This window comes from Onychostoma macrolepis, chromosome 22 (assembly GCF_012432095.1).
Source record: "Onychostoma macrolepis isolate SWU-2019 chromosome 22, ASM1243209v1, whole genome shotgun sequence".
Lineage (NCBI taxonomy): Eukaryota > Metazoa > Chordata > Actinopteri > Cypriniformes > Cyprinidae > Onychostoma > Onychostoma macrolepis.
The window spans coordinates 19,660,548-19,685,952 of record NC_081176.1 but is presented as its reverse complement, the minus strand read 5'-3'; the positions used below and the strand labels follow the sequence as shown (position 1 = coordinate 19,685,952).

Genomic DNA, 25,405 nt, shown 5'->3' with positions numbered 1-25,405 from the left:
AACAAGTTAAATTAAACAAAATTTTAAAGTAGAATGACTGAAATAGCATTCTCTTGTAAAACATACTCTAATGATTCTTGTTTTATTTAAGTAATGTTTCAACTGTTTTTGTCCAGGATCATTTAAAGTTAAAGGTGAGCAAAAATGTCATTGTATTGACAAAAACAGATAAAACATTCTTCAGACTATCTTCTTTTGTGTTCCAGAGAAAAAAGAAAGTAATATGGGTGCTCAGATAATTTTCCCTTTAATTATGATTCGGTTGATTCCCCTGAAAAGGTGTAAACACTGTTGCTTTGTTTATCAAAACATTGCTCTTTTAGTTTGAACATGCTGACTAGTCAGCATAGCAACACTGGCTTAACCAATAGTGTGAGTTCTGGGGGCACAGCTACATGTTTAACCCAACCAATAGCTGATGAGGGGAGTGGTTCAGAAGACCAGTCTGAAAACAATCATTCTGTCTGTTCTCACCAAAATTACACACTCACTTTTAACATTATGCGCTTGTAGATCAACCACTGAAGTTTCCTTGTTGCACAGCCTCCAAAGTGTATTGGATTTACGCGTAGCCGTTATGTCTGACATAATCTCCACATCACAAATGCTGCAGCTCAACTACAGCAGATCACAGTACAGTACACAGTCGGCTAAAGCCAAGCTGTGGGCATCACTCGCTCTGATAACAGGCCGCATTATTGGGACAAGATGTTTGATGTAGGGGCCAGATATCCCCTCAGCGCTGCGACATAGATCACAGCACCAACCAGCGTCGGCTCTGGCTTTTCTAACTCCTTACTGAGACCACAGGGGAGCTGTTCCACTCTGCACATCAGTGGGTCTCCTCGCCACTGCTGTTTCATCTCCACGGACTGTCTCCCAGGCCTGCATGAATAAGTAACCGCACACACGAGCTCAGCTCTCGGCTTTGATGTGCCGAGCGCCAGTAGCTGTTAGCCGGGCTGGATGAACGGGGCACTGCCGCTCAGGTCAGAGGGCTCGCTGGCTGGTGGGTTAATGTACCTCTGTGGCCTGTGGGTAGGTCCTTTGTCCCGGTGGAAGGGATTACACCGGCGGGAGAGGGGCTGGACAATGTGACCCTCCTGAGAGGGAGGGGCACCAGGATTCCCTGCCATTGAGACGGGTGGTTAACTTCTCACTCAACTCAATTACCTAAGCTGAGTGGGGAGTGGAGAACTCGTGAGCAAGCGAACGTCTCAACCACCTGAGAGAGGAAAATCACTGCGGGATTAGTGAAGGCGAATAATGATAGCTAATAAGGGATAATGTACAGTTAGCAAAAGAGACATGTATCCCCAAAGTATCATTCTGAAGAGGTTTATTTAGTGATAATGATGGGTTGACTGTACAGTGGTGGCCAAAATTGTTAGAACACTTGGCATATTTAAGAGGTTTCAGTTGTTTTTGTTGAATTGGCCATTACAATACCCATAAAACTAACTATTGTCGGAACTACCTACGATGGACGAAATCTGCTGGAACATTGAAAATGATGGCCTGGCCCCCTCAAAGTCTGGACCTCAACCCCATCGAGCAAATTTGCGAGTTGGCGAGCTGGAAAATAAACAGGACAGATCTACTGTACATTCAAAGGAAACCCTTTGGCTTGAGTTGCAGAAGGCATGGAATAACATTAGCATTGAAGCTCTCAGGAAATATATTGACACTATGCCAGAGAGATGTGCTGCAATTAAAACTGGATAAAAACAGTACGACTCACTTTATCTGATATTTGTTGTGCTCAGAGCAACCATCTGCATGTTTCACGAACATTATGAAATGAAATCATGTTTTGGAGGCAAAAAGGTCAATATTTTCAGATCTGTCAGGTGCTCTAATACTTTTGTCCACCACTATACATTATCCCACTACATTACATGAATAATAAATGACAGTAATAACAGTAATAATAAATGATAGTATTTAAAATATATTATATTCTAAGATTAATGTAAAATGCTATTTAAAAAAAATCAATTTTTTAAAAATAAAATATTACAAACATTATTTAATATTATTTAAAAATATTATATAATAATATTACTTCTTACTACTTACTAATATTAGTGGTAGTAGTATTTGTACAAAAATATATATATATTCATAATACATACATATATATATATATATATATATGTGTGTGTGTGTGTGTGTGTGTGTATGTATATGTATACTGTGTATGTGTAATATATATATATATATATGTAAAATACTATTTTATTATCAGATTATTGTTTAGCAATTATAAACGCCATAACTACACCATCAAGCCAGCAAAAATCATCTTTCACCACTGGCTACCATAAGAAAGTTTTACAAAGTTTCACCAGTTTTTTGAAAACCTCTTAAAAGCATGAATATTTTCGGTCACACTTTAATTTGAAGTTATTAACAAATCATTAACTACAACTTTTGCCTTAATAAATTGCTAATTTGCTGCTTATTAATAGTTAGCAAGGTAGTTGTTGAGTTTAGGTGTTGGATAGGATTAGGGATGTAGAATATGGTCATGCATAATATGTGCTTTATAAGTACTTATAAACAGCCAATATCTTAATAACAGGCATGCTAATAAGAATTGGTCACTACACTGAAGTGTTACCATATTTTCTCTATCTGCGTCAAAAAGGTCTGGATCTGAGTGCCAGTGAAGAAAATAACGCAGTGTCGATGTCACATATTTCCTGAAGCAAATTTATAAAAGTATCTATGCAACTATAACAGTTTCATACTTTAAAGTAAGCTGTCTATTATGTCTGCAACACATTTCTCATTCAGTGTGAGGAAAAAAAATAAAGAAAAACAAATGTTAAGAAAAAAAACTAACAAACACACACCCTTGAGGCACACAATCACAAAAAAAGCAGATCACAAAAACAGATCTTCTCAAGTAGCGCAGAGCCAAATGAAACAGACATGGACATAAAGCTCTGACCGCAGAGCATGTTAAATCTCACAAATCTGGTATCAACAGGCGAGACTATGTGACCGCTATGTGTAAAGACAGCCGAAAGCAGAGGCGCTATAGCAGGCGCACTTAAGACTCTTTATGGCCCTCAGTAGAGCTTTCCTACACCCACCAACTTCAATGCCTTACTAGCCCAGCTCTCTGTTAGCCGTATTGATCCTGACAGGGAGGAGGGGTGGTTTTTTTCTATACATACACTGTAACATAGCGCAGTCACTTGTCTATCCTCTCTGACCCCTTCATCTCACTCATCAAGGTTAAAGAACTCTCCAGAAAAAGGAAGAGAAGGCTCGGGTGGTACTCGTGCGGCGTGGTGGTGGGGAGAGAGAGAGGGATTTTCATGGTGAGCTTATCTGTCTTCATGAAAGTAACCGCCTCAGGGTGCCACTGTAACAGAAGCAACCTGAATAAGCCCCCACACCCAAACACAATCACACCTCCCACTCAATTCAACAGAAATAGATTTACAAAACGAGGCGACAGCAGATCGCAACACTACATCGTACATGGAAGGTTGCATCACAAGAAAAAGGCAGCGTTAATTGCTCAAAATATTTAGTTTTTTGTCAAAATATAAGTTTTTTGGCAGTCAGCGATATGCGTATCAGAACGATGATTAAACATTTTATAAAAAAAAAAAAAACATTAATCGACCATAAAACAAATTTAAAACAAACAAAAGATTGGTCTTTAGAACCACTCCCCTCATGTGCTATTGGTTGGTCAAAAGGTAACCACGCCCCACAAACTCAAACCATTGGTTGAGCCAGTGTTGCTATGTGCAGGCTGGTTGGTCGTTCAAACAAATTTACCTATGAGGTTAATTTAAGTGAGTAACTAAACAATGAATAAACAATTTGCTTATGTTTGCATGCTATATGTAAGAGAAAATAATCAGATATTTACATCTGCGCAAAATGGCATGAACAGTCAGAATGCTTAGTCATATTGTGAATAGAATAATTTCTTTCCACAACAATATTGAATATTTGGTGTAATTTGGCACTTTACAATGCCATTTTAGCCAATTAAAAGTATACGACTGAAAAAAAGAAATGGTTTACGCTCAAAACTTCCTAGTAATTTTTAAAAACAATTACAAAGAAACAGTAACACATTGCATTATACAGGAAATTCTAAAGTAGAAAAAAATAGTATTTTCTTATAAAACATACTAAAATAAATCACTGAAAAATTTTTTGCAATGTAAATTTAAATTTGTGCCGAAACGGAAGTAGCGACAGATCTTTTCTTCCATATTATGATGCACAAAAGACCAAAACACTGACTAGAACTAAAAAACTATGTAAAAATTAATGCAGTGGACAGATCTTTCTCCTGTTGAAAACATGTATAAATAAAATATTAATATAAATATTAGTGATGCACCAAAATAAAAATTCTGGACCGAAACTGAAACCCAAAATTCAGGTTGCAACTTGGCTGATAATTCAAACCGAAACCAAAAATAAATTTTATTTAATAATCAATTAATGAATCTAATTTATTTAATAATCAACACTCAAATAATAACGGAGTTGCAAAATTTAAATTGCACACAAGGCAAGTTTTTGTGTCAACGCTATAATAAAAGAATTATGTTACTACTCCAATTTTTTTTAAATATAAACATTTAAACAGCGGCTGTAATAAAAACTGGTCAAATATGCATTAAATAATGAAGATAACAGGTTAAGTAAAAAAAAAAAGATATAAAAAGCAAAAAAAAAAGTGCATATATTTAGCAAAATGCTCTTCTTTACACTGTAAAAAATTAATGTGAAATCTACAGTAATTTACTGTGTTTGTGCACAGGAAATTACTGTATACTAGCTCACAGTACAATACCGTAGTTTCAGTCAAAATTGCAGTAATGTAAAAAGTACTGTGAGTGTCACAGTAACCAGCAATGTCTTGTAGAAAATCACAGTAATTACCAATGTATTGTAGAAAACACAATAAGCAATTATGTACTGTAGAAAATTACAGTAACCAACAATGTGCTGTAAAAAAAAAAAAAAAGACCAGAAGGTCATCAAGATTTTATTGTTTTCTACACATCTAGCAATAAGTGAAGAATGATTAATGAAGCTCGTTATAATGATGAGCAGTTAACTGTGACTGTTGATAAATGAATATTTATATTTAAATCATGCAACATGCATTATTTATTTCAATTTTTCTTCTTATTATTATTTATTTGGGCTGAATCAATATAACTAAACAGCAATGGAACCTGTTGGTACCGATAGTCTAGTGGTTAGCACACTGATATATAGTGCCACTGTGTCTCTGGCGACCCGTGTTCGATTCCTGGCTTAAGGTCCTTTGCCGATCACATTCCCCTCTCTCCACCCCACACCAATCGCTACACTCTCCTGTGTAATAAGCACAAAAAGGCAACAAAAAAAAAATTGCACTTGCAAAAAATTAGTTTTACTTTACAGTTACATGGTTGCTACTGTAAATGAAAACAGCGAAAATATGGTTATTTCTTCTACAGTAAGTTACTTGTCACTTGCTGCCGGTTAATAACTGTAAATTTCACAGTCAGTTTCTTACAGTATAGAGTTATTTATTGAGTTTATGGACACTGAATGGCTTTTCTGAGGTAAATGTAACATTATGTGCCATATTGTTTACAAGCTGTTTTATTGACGTCTTTCTACGGGTAAAGCACTGATTGAGCAATCACATGCGATACAACATTTCAGTAAGTTGTACTGTTTTGGCTGAAAATTTTCAGTTGCCGAAATTTCTGCCAAAAAAAACTTGAGGACTATCCTAGATGCTCTTTTCCATCTATTGAAAGCAAATGAGCACTTGAGCTGACAAGCTGCAAAATAAAAAAACACCATAAAACGATCATAAATATGACTGAATATCTTCAGAAGCCATAAAATAACAAATGCACGAGGACAAGACCAAAATCTGCAAGTTGCTCAAACAGCTTCAGCTCAAGACTTGACAACATGGCTAACAGCTAGAATAGGTTCCTTAAACAAACAAAGAAAATATGCATCCACACCTTCTCGAAAGGAGGCTTGGAACACATTCGTTTTAATTGAAGCGCATCTGATCTATTACGCCGGCCAGGCGCTAAACAAAAGGCTATTCTGGGCCCCGGGAAGCTCGCTACAACCCCACGCCGAATTAACATGCTGTGCGTTTCCCTCATTGTGCTGGGTGATTGCCCCAATGCATCTTCTCGCTCAGCTAATTAAGTGAGTCTCTTCTTTGTCTTGCTGTACTCCAGGAGCCTCTGAATAGGAGAGGGAGGCAAGAGGAGAGAGGCGATGCCAGCGCCTGTGCTTGTTTATCAAAAGAATGGGGCTTATTGCAGGACAAATGTACCATAAAGGAGTGTAAACGGCACAAGGTGGGTGGGGAGAGGCAGAAAGACTGTGACACAGTGGTGGAGTTTGTAATACGCCTTTAACAAGATGGCACCTTCTATAGAAGACAAACCCGGGAGAGACGCAGGGTCCATATTCGCTAATAGACTGCGCATATGGGCCATAAACATGTATTCAGACGTGTGAGCTGTACAGAAAGGGGAAAACAAACATGCAATTAAAACTACTAAGCATTTTATGGGTGTTTCAACAAAACACACTAAAAACCAACAAAGATGCACAAAAAAAAAAAAGAAAAAAAATGTTTTTAGCATTCCTCCATAATTTATATTTTTAATAGGTTTTACACTGACAAAAAATTATTGTCTTAAAGCTTAAGTATGTCATATCTACAGTGTTAACATACTTGATTAATATGAATTTTCATATTAATATTAACTTACAAATAAACAACCAAATGTAAGGTTATAAAAAAAGGTAATAACTTGGTTCTGAATAACTATCTATCATTTATCTGAATATGTATTTGTTCATCTATCTATCTATCTATCTATCTATCTATCCATTTGATCATTTAATCTTCAATCATCTGATCTGATTATCTATCTATCTATATATCTATCTATTTGTTTATCTATCTATCCTTCTATCTATTTATCTATCTATCTGTCTGGATATCTATCTATCTATCTATCTATCATGACTAAAAATGTATATGTCAATATTTGGGGAATGGACTGATCTCTGAACAGCAGGTCTCTGTCTGAGCGTGTGCGTTCACCAAGTCCTGACTAGCTTGTTAATTTGTAGAATCTAGGACTGTTGGTCTAGAACTAGACAATGGCCCCAAAGTGACCGAAATTAGAGTCAGGGTCTTTTCTCGCTGCCCACCAGTCTCCCCAGTCTGAAGGTGGCTGTGTACACACATGAGTGCGGGTCGGTCTGTGTGCACACACCAAATAAATGAGTTGTGTGTATGCATTGTTCGCGTACACAAGCCCAGTGTATATATTAGCAAAGTGACTTGACCCTGGCAGACTCGGGCCACTGTTTTGCCCCATTGCTGGGTCGTGGGAAAAAGGGGAGACCTCCTTTCACAGCTGCTCTGGCCGTTGCATTGAACCAATGGAGGCGCGGACCCTGCCGCCCCCCTCCTCACTGGTCCCATTCACTTCGCAGCCTGCTGCCTTTTCATAACGTCCCCCTCTAAACCGCCCTCCCTCCTCTCCCTTACCCCCACCACCACCCTCATCTTCATAAATACACTTCACTATTGAAGCAGTGTTTTGCATGGCAATGTCACAGAGGCCTTACTCAGCTTGGCTAGCTTTTCTATTCTTGAAAAAAATCAGCCAGTTTCTGCACCCGCTTTGGACATCGCCAGCACACAGTAGCCACTTTAAGCAATCCACTGTGAGAAAATGTGGCTTTTTTTAGCTTTTAAGCAGTAAGAAACATCAATCTGTTTTCTACTGAGAAATATAGGCTTTAATTTATGTTAGCATATGCTAGCGCTACCAACAAAACCCTCCCTTTAACGCAACCCCCTTGAGCGCATTCATTTAAAGAGATTTATTTCCTATCAAGGCGAATAATGCAGGGGGTATAATTCAAATGAACTTACAAAGCGAGCTATCGAGCCCTGTATATGAATTCCAATCTATAAAGAATTTTCCTTTCTGTTTTTTCATAGACCAGAGGCTTTCAAACAAATGAAAACAACCATGAGTAATATATCCACAATTTGGTTTGGTTCACAGCATTCTATACAACGGTGAGAAAACCACTGCATAAATCTCTAAGCAAATTGTCGCTTATAAACTTTCAGCCAGACGAATTCACAAAAGGAAAGTTTATGACGCAATGCTGTTCTGTTGATGAACGCAACATTGTGATGCTAATATAGTAATCACCAGTAAGATACTTCACACCCTCAACTAGAGAGATTAAACTAGATTTGTATGTTTTCTGAGGTAAATGTGTGTTGTTTGTCCATGCTAACCCTAAAACTGCCACAATATTAGTGCTGGATGAACAACTATTACCAGTATTGGCTAAGGTGTTCTGAGCAGTTCACAAAAATGGCTTGAGGTCTTCTGTCACTGGAAGCCTGTAGGATATTTTTGCCTGGGATTTTGTCTGCCAGGCAAAACCAAATCATCTGATTGCTTAGGAAAGTAGGCTAATGGTTTTTACTTAATTTTTTTTTTTTTAGGTTTTTGAAAGATGCCTTATGTTCACCAAGGATGAATTATTGTATTTCAATAAATAAAAATAATTGTGAAATACTATTTCACATTTAAAATAATAGTTTTTTTATACATATTTCTTGATGTAATTTATTCCTGTGATGGAAAAGCTGAATTTTCAGCAGTCATTACTCCAGTCTTTACTGTCACATGATCCTTTAGAAATCATTGTAATATGCTGATTTGGTGCTTAAAAATCATTATTATCAATATTGAAAACAGTTGCTTAATATTTTGTGGACACCTTAATATTTAATGCTTGCAGAATAAAAGTTTTTTTCATGAAAAAAAGTAATGACTGCAAAGTTTGCAACAGTAGTGTCTCTCCTCAACAAAATACAGAGGTAATACTGAAGTAATAATAATAATTTTTAGTGAGAAAATTGTCTTGTCTGCAACCAGGGGTTTCCTGCTTCTCCCATCCCAAGTTTACCCATAAACATTTGATGACAGTGGTTCTGTCCGTGTGTGGCATACACATTCTAACTGAATATCAATAATTCCTGATACATTTTCAAAGCATTGCACTAACAGCACAATCTTCCGTGGCATTTACAAATGGTAATGGTGCAAGTCAACAGACAGAACATCTTGAGAAATCTATAGATTTCCGTGCGTGCGTGTGTCGCGGAGAATTTGTTTATATATGCTGCCTCTTCCCTCTCATACATACATCATTTCAGAAAGTCTGCTTTGCATTGAACTATCGAACCTCGCGTGTACGATATTGAGTTCTTCTATAAAAAGTGGGGGCTCGTCCAGGAACACGAAGAGGAAGCAACAGCCCAGGATGAGGGTGAAAGGTGGTTAGCTGGTATGGAGCGAGGGGGTTCATAGCCACAGGGTGCTAAGTCCCCTCTGATCCTCTGTCTCTGATTCCTCAATTCAACTCTTCCTCTGGGCGATCGTGATCTAGAACTAGGCCAATGTCACAGACTGTTTTTCTGGCTTACAAGATGAGGAAAAAGAGACTCACTTGCTTTCTCTTTCTCTTAAACAACTTGATGCCCTTACACTAGCCCTTTCCACCATTAGCATGTTAGAATACACTCTCAAAAATAAAAGGTAAAAGCTGTGACTGAGGTGGTAATTTTCAAAAGGTACTAATATGTACCATTAGGGGTGCATAAGGTGTACCTTTTCAAAGGTTGCCACCCTAGTCACAGCTTTTGTAATTTTTATTTTGTGTGTGTGTGTGTGTGTTTTGGTATGTAACCCTATTTGATGCCTCCAAATTATCCTAGTGCATTAGCACCTGCCAACTTTTTAAACAATGTTGGAAGTATTTTTCCATTCATTTTCCCATAGGGATTTAAAAAAAGTATTTGTTAAAGCATTATAAGCCATGAACCAAGCTACAAGGTAAATTACAACATTACAAACTTTTATTTAAAGCAAAAAACGCATTTGAAAATCAGACAGAAAAAGACAAAGGTACAGGACTGTGTACTTAACGCCTTTAAAGAACTACAATCCCATGAAGCATTGCGAATGACATAATTAAATTAAAAACAATGGTAAAATATAAAACTATTCAAGTTGTTGGTTGTATGGAAACAATATATTAAGTTTTTTGCAAAATATGCATATATACATACAAATATTTAAGTATTTTGAGAGAGTAGGAAGACTGACTTGATTATGTAATTTGCAGTGCTTTATTGTAATGGTGGTGCTCTCTGATTGGTGGAATTTTGGGTAATGTACAGCATAATGCGTAATGTAGTTTTTAAAGTTGTACCAAACCTGTATGAGTTGTTTCTTCTGTTCAGCACAAAAGAACGTTGGTAACCAAACAGTTGACGGTAGCCATTGACTTCCATAGTATTTTTTTTCCCATACTATGGAAGTCATTGACTACCATAAACTGTTTGGATACCAACATTCCTTAAAATATCTTCTTTTGTGCGCAAAAGAACAAAGAAACAACAACTTGAGGGAGAGTGAATGACGACAGAATGTTTATTCTTGGGTGAGCTATCCCTTCAAAAAGCTTATTTTAAAAATAAGATGAAATAATGTGAAAAGATGGCTTGAACAAAAGGCATGCACCATTGATTAACAACCTCAAAGCTCACAGCAGGTCTGTTTATGAGTTATCATTAAAAATCACTTTCCCTATAGAGAAAATGAATGAGTTTTTATTTCTGAAACCTGACTGTTGCACTCAGTCTGCAGAAATGTAGTGGATACAATAGTTATCTCTCGGTCAAGGGTAAAAGATCTCAAGGAAGAACTCTGGTAAAAGACTTCCATATATTCTATATATTCCATATATCCCCTGCACAATACAATATGAAATTATATGAACTCTAGTACTTCTATGGACTGCTTTCTGACTTACTTGAGCCACACTGCCTTCACAAGAGTGCCATAAAACGAGGCTGTGGTGGCGTTAGCGCACTGAATACACTGCGTGGGAGAGAGTGGGTGAGTTTGAGAATTCTGTGTTAAGGCAAGAGTAGAGAGAAAGAGTGAAAAAAAGGTGCTCATTTCTTTTTCAATCTGTGTTTCACAATGCATGTGTGCCTGGAGAATTGCAGCTAAAGTTCACATGGGGGAGGGAAGGTACCTGCCCCCCATCTCGCAAAACCCACTAGAGTTGGGGAGAGGAGGGGGGCTGGAGAAAAGGACAGAATGAAAAAAGTGCCATTGAACTCTGACTTGAGATTGTGAAGGGAGAGAAAGAGAGAGGGTGTGAGTCTGAAGAGGGTTAGAGAGAGGGCTTTAGGTGGAGGAGAGGGGGGTGGCGGAGGAGAGAAAGAAGGGAATTAGGAAGGTGAAGGACTGAACCACCCTCATAGCCTTTCCACATGAGCACACCTTATATACACACACGCCGCCGGGACTCCTGCAATATTTTAAAGGGATAAGGCTCTGAACAAAAGAATTAAAATATAGATCACACAAACTGCCTTCCCATCTCTTGTCCGGCAACAGTGTGGAAACAAATTGGATCAGAGAGCGATCGAATGAGTAATGCGCTATACTGTCAAGATCGTAAAGATGCTCATTGCACTTGCTATGGTTCAAAACAGCGATAAAATAACTACTATGATCAAATTCACATAGAAATGTTTAATTATATCCTTTAATATAATCCGAATATTTGTAGTTGCAGTGAATCAAATAATTTAAAAAAAAAAAAAGTATATATATATATATATATATATATATATATATATATATATATATATATATATATGTGTGTGTGTGTGTGTGTGTGTGTGTGTGTGTGTGTGTGTGTGTTTGTGTGTATCCCATGCTAACCTCTGTCTCCTTGTTCCTGGGTAACACATAAACATAAATTTGAGCTTTGAAATGAACATGTAAGCCAATGCCTTGCAGGATTCGGCTCTGACTGGAGTCATGTGACATAAGTCTGCTTTACTCCTTACCACCAATGAGCAAGGGCAAACGCTGTTGCCATAGTAATCCCTCCTATGTTTGCCATCCAGCATTTTTTGGGGAAAAAGAAACCAGTTTTGATGTCACGCGGAAGCCAGTTCACCACAATATCTTAACAAAAATGCTCCCTTGATATAAATACAGAATATGTGGACAAAAAAAATGGCTTAGCTTGAAATATGAACATTACCAGGCATCATCTACTCATGTTTCTAAAAGCAAATAATATATGGTTATTCATGAGGGATTAATATGCTTATATATACACTAATGCTTGCCCGTAAAGGACATAAACAAACCTACCCCTACAAGTCACATATGCAGGAATGTGAAAGAACCTGTTACATATTTGTCTCTTAAACATGCAACTTCATGCAAAATGAAAGTCAAGGTCATATTGAGAGTGCATGACAATGCCATATTACTCACCTGATCTGAGGTCAGTTCATTTCACTGTTTTATCACTGATTTCCAAGGTCTCTTTTTCCTGTAAAAGAATAACACATCTTAGTGAATTCAGCTTGATTTCACCCTGAAACGCGAGCATTTTTAGTCTAGCTTTGACTGTTTTGGGATATTTCAACATGATGTTATTAGCTATTTTATTTAAAAATCTGCTTAAATTTAGCTGATCTTTTATCTTTGTGAGGCTCCTTTACTGATGATCATTCACAGAGCTACTCAAGTGCAGCTATAAATAGGTGAAAATTTTTATAACAGCTTTTTTCAAACATGCATCCACTAGAAGATCTTAAAAGGCAATCTGAATTCAGGTTTAACATTACTTTCTTTGTCATGCATGAGAATTCAGAACACAATGGCAGTTAAATTATGCAGGGCTCAAAAAGAATATAACATGCTCTAAAATAAATATAGAAAAGCATATTATGCAATAGAACCCAAATAAATCTTCTTATATAACCAGTAAAGAGCGTTGGGAATTTTAAATTTGTTTGTGTTGCCAGGTTTAATAATCTACGCCCAAGGTTTTTTTGTTTTGTTTTTTTAAACCAGGGGTCCACAGACCCTTGAGGGGCCCTGAAGGCACTCCAGGGAGTTCAGGGAAAGAATAAAGCTTTTTGTTTCTTAAATATTCTTGAAATTTTTACCTTTTTGAATGAACATTTTCTAATGATCAGTTCAGAATTATATAAAATCTAGGTTAGAGGGTCCCTATGTAATACTCAACATGAAATAGGCTATATCGCTCACATAGCCTATACCGTATAAAACGTGCATTTCAAAATATACAGTTCATGACAGGCATTAATGCGGAACGATGTTTGTAATATGAGAAACAAGACTTTTTAAACGTTTTCTCAAACGAAAACAAATTTACCACATATAGGCTAGCTGATAAACTTAATAGCGGTACACACACAAAAAACATTCCCTCACCTAAATTCATTCAGTTCATGTCAGTTACCAAAACTCGCGCGGAATTACATTTAAAGTGACTTTTGACGGTTGACGGTTGACGGCTGTAAAGCGCGCGACTAAAGTTTAAAGAAACGAAGTAACCTGAAAAGAAAATATTATAGGCTACTCTTTAGGTCGACTGTTCTTAATATTCACAGATAGCCTATATACCTTCTTTGAGGAAAAACATATTTTTTAACATTTTAGCTATCTACTGAAAACAAAAATCGTTCCAGTCATTGTTAATTTCGACAACTTTTTAATCTAGTCAGCTGTACATCTATACAACATTTTTGTGCATCACAAGGCGTCGCGAATCACCTGAGGGGTTTTGACAACAGTTTGGGCACGCTGATGCCCAAAACAGCTGTTTAGGTAGGTAGGTAGACGCAGATGTCGTGTTTCCCATTTAACAGTATGTGAATTAATAAAACGTTTCGTCAATAAACTAATAACACGTTTAAAAAAGGATGTTTAATTTCACTATTTGGATATTGTATGCTACAGTATCGATATAGAGGTTTAAAAAAAAAAAAAAAAGCCTGCGAGTCTGTGGTGTGTGTAAAATATTTTCATACACTGTATAGGGCCCTTTTAAATCTGCCAATGTAAGACTCCAAATAAAGGATGATTTTCGTTCCCATTTCACTTCTTGGATCAGAGGCCGTTGCTAAGATACCAACTCAGAATTCATAAGTTCAGCGGAGAAATGATTGACATTTGCTTTTTGAGGTAAAAATGAAAACTGAATAATAATAGATAAAAAGTCCCGTTTTATTATGAGTAACAGTACCTGTTTGAAAACTGATCTATTTAAATTAAATTCAGAGAGCGGTCCGCAAACAAAATGACAGAAAAATACAAGGCATCTAGGTTAAATGTGTTATGTGTGCCTAAAGAATAAAACTTGTCACTAACACCAATTTTAATAATAGAAACTTAACCCTCTAGTACTGTCACTAAAGCTTCCAACACTGCTGCAACAAGCAGGATGTCAGCATTAGGGAAATAATAGAGATTGTACAGCATGCACATATTAATATTTACCATCAATTGTTACAAATACTACTATCCTAATGTAGCACATCAGGTCCAAATAATATGTTCAAGCAAAACCACAAAAGGATTTGACCCTAAAAGGGCAGTTTTCCAAAAGAGAGTAGTCAATTGGCAAACTGAATAAATTTTATTACCACTGTCCTGACTGTAAATTAACTGCCCAAATGCATCTCAAAAATACTCTCAAAAGATTTAATTTAAAGCCACATTCTCTCAGCCTATAGAAACAAAACACCACTGGCCGATTTTGAGGCCTTGATGCAAAAACTGCATCTTGTATTATATATATAACAAGCATTGTGTTTGTATGTCTTAGATGTCTAATTACCATATACTGAATTCACAAACAATCCCTACAACCATAAAAAGGATTATCCATATTGTTATTAATAAATAAGTCTAAAAAATTAGTCCCATCATAGACACATTAAGCGCATTATCAGAACAAAATAAAAGCACTGCATCAAAGAATTGCCCAAATATCCCCCCAAACCCCTCTTTGCAACGCCTCCCCTCATATATTTTTAATCTGCAGTTGTGACACTGGGATGCAGAGTTGGTTACATTTAATTCAGATTATTATTAGACGTAGACAATAGCAGTGCTGCGTATGCCAGGTGCTAAGACAAGACTCCATCTGCTGGGGCCCCTAACGCAGGACCAGACACATATTAATGTGGGAAAATGTCTGGGGCGCCTCTCAGACAGGCCTCTCGCTGCACCTCAGACTCTATTTGTGTCATGCTATTATTACACGTCTATGCCCTCCCCCATAAATGACAACATCTAATGATTTGTGTGAAACCCAAAAAATGTTTAAGCTATCAGCAATTAATGAAACCATGAGAGAAAGGTCAGTTTACTGATTCCACATAGCAACTGCATTTACCACATTTGTAGTATTTTACACAAAATCGCACAAATACTCAATATGGAGATTATTGCTTTTATATGTAAAGATCAATCTTGAAGCTGTCATTTCACTCACTAACACACATTTCAGCCTTGTATTTATCATTATCACATCCGAGCATCAAAAATAGCTGTGTGATGTAGCACTAACCAAACAGGGACATACAACAGCTAGTATGTACAACAACCCATAGATGTAGGCCTATAAATACTAGAGTGCTTATCAGAGGCCTAGCAGTTTTGTAAAAAGTAAAAAATATAAGACACTTGCGCATGATAATAGAATGATGTCACAAGCAGTCTGTTTAAAATAGCCTTGACATTTCATTTATGGCGTCATGAACGATTTTAGAATTTGGAACATATACAAAATTCTGGAGAAGAAAAAAAAACATCCACTAAGCACAATAATGGTCGGATTTTGACAGGTGTACAATGACGAGGTCAGTCTTTCACCTCTTTTTGAAATCAAAACGACCTGGTGGGATAAAATGGAAAACATTTTATAGTTTACATTCTATAATATGCCACAAACACAGATTATTTCCTAGTTTAGCCATTACCATAAGACACAAAGAGTGTCAAACCACACACACCTCCGAGGTTTGACTTTCCCATATTATATGAGGAGCACGTGACCCACGAGAGCCGACCAATCGGTTGAAACACCTCGATGAACCGATTCCTGTCATCCAGAATTCATACATCAACATCATCATCACGTCTATGATGGAATGTTGCCCAGCACAAGCACACTTGAGAATGAACGCCAAGTCCGTATCCGCCTGGATCTCAAGCGTTCGCGTTTCGCCAGCGTTCTAACGCGTCCCTATGTAGCCGGAGGCAGATTCCACGTAAAATCCATGTCTTCCACGTAGCTTTAGGTATTCCAGTCCTTCCAGACCACTGAAACGCATTAACGCAGCACCAACTGCATGCCTACCGGATTCGATGCTCTTTGTAGCGGACATCGCCGTCTCCCTCATACCCCGACCATCCACATCCCTTCGGCTTTCCAGCCTCGTTCCCATTCAAAGCGCTCCGAAGTCTTTGGAATTAGTTTATACATTCGGTTCTCTAGCTTTATGATATCACATAAACTCATACAGCTAGATAACCAAAGAGAAAAACTAACCCATGTGTCTTAAAGGGACCGCCGCGTACGCCAGATGCAGCTTCTGTTGTGGTCACATGGAGCTATTGCATTCACTGCCGTGTGTGCAGCTCCGTTACAGTCTCACTCACTCTTTCAGCGCACACACACATACACGTGGGCTAAATACACTCATATTATGTGCATTTAATAGTCTAAGGGCTATTGCGCAACACATGCATTTGGACATCCAACACATCGCGATTATTTACAATCTGTGGGAAACGCATGTTTTTATTATCCAGTTGGCCTAGCGATGTCGGAGCTGAGAATGTTTTAAAAAGAATCCACATACATCTCCAAAAAACCAACAATCATCGGATAACTAGTTTGAAGTAGGCTTAGCAATACAATAAGGGTTCAATACGTCAAAGCGCGTTGACATTTGCCAATGGCACGCTGTAAAAACACTCGTTTAAAATAGCCCACGTCCTATTTTATTTCAAATAATACTGAAAAAAACACCTTTTAAATTATCGTTTGGCTATTCTACAGCACAATTAGCCTACATATATTAGAGCCTATTCATGTCTGGATGCATTATAGGATATTTAGGCTGTCATTAACAGGCCTACATTGGGTATCTAGACTCGGCCTATTAAATGGCTCACCTCGAAAAATGAAATATTGAAAGGTATTCTAAAATACTTTACAATTCAATCTGTCCTAGCCCATGTGGTTTGAACTGAATTAAAACGGTGTAGGTCTAACATGCAACCTCTTCCGGAATTGCATCTACCTCAAATGAAGCAAACAAATAAAGCTGAATTGCTTAAAAATAGCTACTAGGTCCTTTAATGGTTCTTATTGTCAGCTAAAAACCCGTATCTCAATCAACCGGGGGGGAAAACAAACACATTTTGGTTGTTCTTGAGTTATAGCCTACAGTTCTTTGTAAATTAGTAAGTTCTTGATGTTTGATTCCAGGTTAGTGTTTTGGTTTCTGGGTTCTTTAAAGCACCACGACACTGATGTTTTCTAAAGAATTAGCTAGTAAAATGTTCTCTGCATAACTTAGAAAGGTTCTCGTAATGACATTTTTGGATCTTAGTGGAACTTTTATTATTAAGGCTGTATTGCGAGTTCTAGTAGGGCATATCATCAAATCAGCAAACAAATAAAGCTGAATTAAGTCCGTACACTTAAGAATTTGGCGAATAGTTAGACTTAAAGAATACATAAATAAGAGATGAATAGCCAACATCTTAATAAATAAAATACAAATGAAAACCTCGCGAAGGTGGTTTAAAAGGAAGTTACGCTTAAAATACACAAGATAAACATTAGCTAACTCTCAAACAACGTGCGTTTAATGTCACAAAAAGAGGTACTCACAATTTCATTTCCCATCCAGCGTTTTCCAAAAACGTCCAGAACATCCATTTCATTCAAACGACAGCACTCACAAAAAAGCGTGAGAACAAGTTAATCTCAAGGTTTACGGGGCTTACAGACGACTTTTCGATGCCTCCGCGATTTATTTGCTAAAGTAAAGCCGTTAAAATGGAAATACAATCTTTATCGTGAAATCTTACAGCTAAAAAGCCAAGCACGAGGAAGCGCAAGGCTCCGGCAGCAGCACTGAACGGGAGAAGATTGAACTGAGGGGCTCCTCTGGGCAGGGCCACGGGGGTCACACCGCCAACACAACTGTGATGTCACCAGCATTAACCATTAATGCTTATTGATACACATGGCTGAGCAGGGCTGAGACACCCAGGGGACGCGGCCGTGACCGAGCACTGCTCTCAGCATCCGAAAGACTGATGCTTCAGCTAAATATGACCTCCTTAACCTGCAACGTAATCAGTTATTCTAAATACATTAAAATATCATTCAGACCAATAATGAGTTGAATGCACGCGTGTTGATGAACATATTTTCCATTTCAAAATTAAAAGTCATTCTGCTGTTTTTGTGGGGCTTAGTGCCAAAAATGTCACTAGTCAAAATGTCTAGGTGGTGTAACTATTTCAAGACTGTAAAAAAAAAGAAAGTCTCATGTTATCGAGGAAATGTTTGTAGTGTCTTGAAATAACATATTCGAAGTAAATATTAAAAAATACATTTAATTAAAATAAATAAAGAGGCGAGGCCGTTTTGTTGTAGTAGGCTACTTTTTGAAAATTGTTTTGCCGCCAAATCAAAGTCAGCGTGGTGTATCGGTGCATCCTAACCAACAATCAGGAAGTCATTTTGTTGTCACATGAAAATAAAATCATAAAACACAGATGAACGGCTGTGAGTCAGGAGTAAGGTCTTAAAAATATTATATATTTTGACGTTTTTATGAAAAGGCTCTTTTTGCTCAGGTCAAATGGAACAACTCTAAATAACTTAAATAGATTGAATTTAAAAATAGCGATTAATTTAAATCAAGAAGCAAAGAAAGTATTTAGCTCTTTTTACTTGATGTTTACACCATTTGGTAACATTCAGATGTATGCATCCAACACTAAACCAACAAACAAACAATAAACAAATCTGGTTACATTCCTACTACATTTAAAAAGATTTTTCATTTTATCATCTCGGACATCCTTGTTTATCATTGACCCGCCGACTGGTTGCTTTATTTGCAATTTGAATAACTGATAAATGCAATGTAATACAAAAGAAGAAATGTTTAAATCCAGTTTATGTTTCTTGTGGCGCGGAATATCACACTGCATTCTTTATGAGGTGCCACAGTAGAGATTCTGCAGTTGTGGACGAATAAAAACCTTTATTGGTGTTGCTTGCAAACGTTAAACACTGTGAAACTCGTATACATAATATACTGTATGGGGCATGAGTGCAGAGAGGCTATTTAAATTGTGCCAATAAAGACATTTTATTATAGGATTTTATTATAGGATCAAGACGAGGATAAGATGTGAATGACCGGTAGATATTTAAACCTTTTAATGCATATTTATGCAATTTGACTGAGCTATAAATGGAAGAAATGGGTGTGAATATCTAATAACATATATTATAAATAAAATGTTATATAATAATATATAAAATATATAATAAATACATAAAATAAACATTTAAAAATATGCATGAATGCAGACAAGCAGATGGAGTCTCTATCTCTCTCTCCCTCCCTCTTTTTCTGTCTATCTCTCCCTCTCAGACACACACACACACACACACACCTTATTTTCCATTAAAATATATTCCCCGGTTCATTTGAAAATGGGATCTCCCGGTGGCTCCACATAAAACGGAATGGACTGTTCCATTTAGCAAGAGGAAAGCAAGATATTTCTTGCGCACTAAAGAAACACTATCGTGCAAAGCAATAAATTTGATATTTCGGCTGCTGTAAAAACTCGAGTCTGTGTTTTAAATCAAAGGAAATCAAGAAAAACAAGTGCTATTTGTTTTAAAAACTACAGAGTTCTACATCTAATGCAGCCTTATACAAGCGCTTGGCCTAAATGTAAAAAAATGAGAGCACTGACCAAAAATATATATAGATGAAGAAAATCTCAACAATAAATGATAATTAACTTGCTACAGAGATCCACAGGTTAATTACAGTCAGTACTTACAGGTTAAACGACACTATTTGAGCAATAATGAATTACTTGCACACAGTTAGGCTACTTCGTTCATTTCTTCAAATTCGAGCAAAAAAAAAAAAAAAAGCCTCTGAGGCAAAATGTCTCGGATCTAAGAAAATCTTCTTGGATTGACTGATTTTATGTATTTACTGTTAAACTCTAAGAACAGTGCAACGCAACGGGGGAATGTCTCAGTTTAAATATGATATTAAATATAGCTATATGTCAACGGTATAAATGTTATACCAATCTCAGCATGTAGTTATGAAAGAAGACGATGAAATTATATTTTTACGAGCGTTTAACGAAACGCTTCCAATATGTTTTTTTTTTTCTTTCCACAAGATGATTTTCAAAACATCTTCAGTTCATGGACAACCATTTTATTTCCCGCGAGGCGGCAAGTTACTGTGTAATTTTAAGTAGCCTATATAGCTTTATTAATGATTTTAGGCTAAAATGTTTTTCAGTTTTATTTTAGGTTGTTGCATTTGCGCAGTTATTAACAAACGAAGAGCTTCCTCTGACACTTTTATCATAATACAAATACCCGTTTTCTTTCAAATCTTTCAAATTTAAACACACGGAATGTAGTGTAAAGACGTTCAGTGTTCAGTTTTATTTGAATAAAGTTTGCCTATTATTTTTGCAAACAATATATAGGCCTTATTACAAAAAAAAAAAATATAGCACATATTGTTAGTTGTTTGTTATCGCTTATTCTAACATTAAACACGATAAATGTATAACGACATAGAAAATACACTCATGCAAATACCACTGTGAGAGTCTCTCTGTCTTGCTCGCCCCTTCTCTCAACCCCCGCCATGAGACACACACACACACACACACACACACGCACACACCTCCACATGATTTAGACACTCCCGCTCTTTGCGTCATGTCCTGTTTCAAATATGCGCTTCCCACCATGCTCAAAAATAGACTGTAACCCCTGAATACAGGCCTGTATAATACAAACAACACGGTTTTTAGCAATACATCGCACCTTTTCTACAAATATTCTTCTGTTCTTTTATTTAAGCAACACTAATTCCACAGTGACTTACAGCGTTGTAATAGCAATAAATAATAATATATAATGTAAATGTACAATAATGAGAATTACACTACTAAGAGGTGTATTTTGCAATATGATTTGCAGTTTGAGACTCATTAAAGCTCAGTCTCGAGCCAACAGGTAGAAGGGATCTGTCCTTGGTGCTGAAGTTCAGATTACAGAAAAGACCGCTGGAGTTCCTTAGGCTATATCTTTCACAGTCACCTAGTTGAAGTATAAGTTTGACATATAGGCTGCCATCTTTTTCAACAGTAGATTCTTTTTATTTATTTAATAAAAAAAATAAAATAAAAAAAGGAATACCAAAAAAGCTCATATTCGCTCCATTACAGGACTTTATTAATAGTTAGATTACAGTAGACTACAGTTTAATACTATATATTAAAATTGAAACATTTCGTTAAAAGAAAAACACTTAAAGACAAAATCTAAATCGTTTTACACAATTTAAATCATTTACATGGGCGAATTGCTGTTGGTATCTTCAAAGATCAAAAATCGGTCATATATAGCTAGTATAAACGGTCATATTTATATCTTTAAAGAATATATTTGCTAGAAGATGAAAACACGTGGCTGGAAGTGTGTTTATTACACATTTGTTTATTTTAATATTTTAAAGTTCATATTGCATGATTAAGTATAAAGTTCTACCGGCTAAACAATACAATCAAAGTTTCAATTACATTTAATTCTCTTTACTCACAAAACTAAAACGTATGACATTTTAAACATTCACAATTCATTAAAAAAACTATTTTATGTGTCAAATCGTTTTAATTCTTACCTTTTAGTGGACAATGACCTCTCACCTCCAGTGCCTGGAGAAACATAAGTTACAATGAGAATCAACAAACAACCAATGTTTGAGTCCTTCTCCAGTTCATTTATTTACATTTTTTCACGTTTGATTTTTTTAAATCTATTATTAAGTAACTACTGTACCTAGTGCTGTAAAAATGAAAATACAACAAGAGTATAAGGCTATTTAATTGGCAATTGCGTCATAACGACACTGAAAATATAAAGTAAAATGTTGTGCTATAGCCTAATGCATTTACACTACAATATGCAGTTTACAAAGCAGTCTGTAAAAAGTACAACCACGTGCTTTTCTCTCACACACACAAATACACACTACAGCACATTTTAGACCAAGCAGCACTTTTTTTTTTTTTGCAGGCAAGCTAATAATTTTTAAAAGTATAAAAAAACAATAATAATAATAATAATAGGGTAGTGATAATGTGTAGCCAACAATGAAAAAAAAAATCTCTCTTAAAATACAACTATCTTTCAGTCTGTTGTGGCTGGGTAGAATACAGTTTAGAAAAAAATAAACGTTTGGGGCCTTTTGTGGGGTTCCAGGGATCCTCTTGGTCTCTATTGTTGGCCGCTCCAAAGGCCTGATTAATTAATTTCACACTGTAGCTCCGGAGAAGATTTTCCCACAAACAAGTGACCGAAAAAAAATTCAGCCCTAAAGAAAGAAGTCAACATCAAGTTCAACAACGTGCGGGCTGCTCATTATCATGACAATAACGTCTGGGAGCACAGAAGTCCCCTTAACAAGAGGGTCTGGCGTCAATACACTCCACCTCCCGGACCCCGGAACATTTTCCCAGGCTCCTCTAACAATCGCACAACTGTTTGCTCCCCGGGCTCGCCTAATGATCACTTCATACAACGCTCAAAAGATGATTTAGTTAAAATACGCCACATTAACTCTGACAAATGGAAACTTTCTTCCCTTAACAAAAACAGCGTGAGAATTGGACTCTGTTAAATGTGAAATTTGCACACATTTATTTAGACCACAAACTCGTTTTAGCTATTTCAGCAAAACCACACGGTGGATTGTTTGTTCAATTTACAGGCATTTGTAACTGCCTTAACTTTACTGTTTAAAATACAGTGAAACATTTTGGCTGCCATGCATTTTGTTAGCCTAATTGTAGCCTACATTTTACACTTTCAAACTCGTTAAATTATATAACGGTATAAGGCTATGCATACTAAAATCTGTTTGTTTATACATAACACAGGTAAAACAGTGTAAGGACAAATAATTCAAATTTAGCCAATGAAAACACAAATAGAGCACATCATTAGCTAAACAATCAGAGTAACACGCTTGACGATAAAGATGCAATAAACATGCAACAAAAACGAGGAAAAACTAACTTTAATATGTATTATAGCCTAAGTATTATTAAGTATACACTTTTCAGTATAAGTAACTTATAATCAACAAAGTAACAGGTTGAGTTGAAATTACTAACATTTTTACATGCACAAACAAAACTTAGTCTGTATTTCAACCCTGGTCACTATTAATAGCCTATGTCAGTACAAATAAGTATTCACTTACCAAACTTGAGGTGATCCATAATAGTATCTAATCCACAAGCAAATATCAAAAAAACTGGTAAAGGCAGAGGTCTTTGCAGCAATGCATTTGTTCAAACCACGAACTATTCCCGAGAATCGCGAATAGAACTCGCATCTACTTCACGAAAAGTACTGATGTCAATTAGTTACAAACAGGCATTGGCGTTTGGCTTAAGTGATCTGACGCTCAAGTGCACAACTTGCTCTCCAGATTCCTGCTAAGTATCCAGTGCTACTACTCCGAGGACTGCTATGATCGAGTCTGTCGTTGGTCCCCTTGCGTGGACGGACGTGTGCAGAAACTCAAGCAGCTCGCGCTTAAACGGCGTCCCGTCGTGAATTGATGAGTTATTGTTCCAAAGTCTGCGTGCATGATCCATTTAGAGTTACGCCCATCTTATTTCTCTCGCTGTTTTGGATTGGCATATGGGCAGACTAAAAAGAAAGCTCGTCGGTTTCGTTCTATCCGCGAATACGCAAAGAAATAAACGCAATTTATCCACATAATCAACTCAGATTTTAGGTAGAGGCGTAGGCTATACGAAGCTTATAGGCTACGTAACATTAGATTCAATTGCACATCTATGGGCTAATTGTTAAAATCACCACAGAGCTTGCAGGTGCATATGATGCACCTTTAGATTCCTGTGCTGACTGCACACGCACTAACTAGGAAGTGCGTGTGTGCAGCGCAGGCCAACAGAATGCGCAAAAAAACACTTACGAAAAGAAATCGCATTTGCTTGAGGAGGTAACCATAGCAACAGAACGTCGCTAGAGCGCCTTACTAGGATCTGTATCAGAATTCGACAAAACACAAGGAGGCCTACATCTTTAGCACTTCAAATATACCACGAGAACTTTAGTGTAGCCTACTGTTTTAAGTTGACAGTCTTTCTTTTAGTTGACAGTTAGCTAACATCTACAAACTAATTGGAAATTAGTAGCTAGGCTATTTTTAAAAAGTCGACATCTGAAGTCATTGAATAGCTAATAGCCTATCACTCAATCTGGCTTAAACCTGTATTTATGATAGAATCAAAACATATAATCTTCTATGAGTTTAACATCAGCAAAAATGGAAATAATAAACACTGAAGAACAAAAAGCAAATAATAACATATGTGTCCCTACAACATAGAATTAGTGACATGATAAACTATTTTTTATAGTTTGGATAAATATAGGCACATTTTTACATGGTCAAATCAAATTTGAAAAATGACACCACTCAAAGAGAAACAATAAAATTAATCGGATTCAGCAGAAGAAGAAAAAAAAGAAAGAAATCTAAAGTCTTTATACAGCCTACATTCTTTTGGGTTGATTTAATATTCATGCCAGAGGAAAGAAAAACTGTGGTTCCATTCAAATTTCTTTTGATGCCATCTCAGCTTCTTATTAACACGTCGTTTCTGAAACAACTAGAAAACAGCGACACCCATCGGTAGGGCACTGCAACATGGACATGAGATGATTATCATGAAAAGACGGAGCTTTCCGTTGTAGGCCCATCAATAATGCAGGTTTACATGTCAAGAGAGAATTTGTGTAAAGCATAACCGTCTCAAAATACCCATATTATATTATATATATATTTTTTAATCATTCAAAACAAATGTTAGCAGCTCATTTTAAAAAAACAGATTTAAACCAAATAGGCTAAAGCAGATTTCTGTAACGTCTTTAGGACTGCGTCCATGTAGGCCTATATAGCCAACACTTAAATACAAATAAGCCTATTACAATTTATAATAAAAAAATAAAAAAAACTTAACAACTTAACCGTTTGTAGCAGGATTTCATAGCTGCATAGTTTCAAATAGCAATTAAG

General features: G+C 36.5%; 1 long non-coding RNA gene across 2 annotated transcripts in view; it reads right to left on the bottom strand.

The window, feature by feature from the left end:
* Window positions 1-25,405, bottom strand: part of LOC131529745 (uncharacterized) — a 47,810-nt gene that overhangs the window by 19,878 nt on the left and 2,527 nt on the right. The window contains exons 1-3 of one of the 2 annotated variants that reach the window (XR_009268201.1): window positions 23,552-24,376; window positions 21,968-22,001; window positions 12,432-12,489 (exon numbers count right to left, since the gene is read on the bottom strand). This is a non-coding gene — a long non-coding RNA (uncharacterized LOC131529745). Of the gene's footprint in view, window positions 1-12,431; window positions 12,490-21,967; window positions 22,002-23,551; window positions 24,377-25,405 lie in introns of those variants that run through there. The other variant, XR_009268202.1, reaches the window with a different exon arrangement.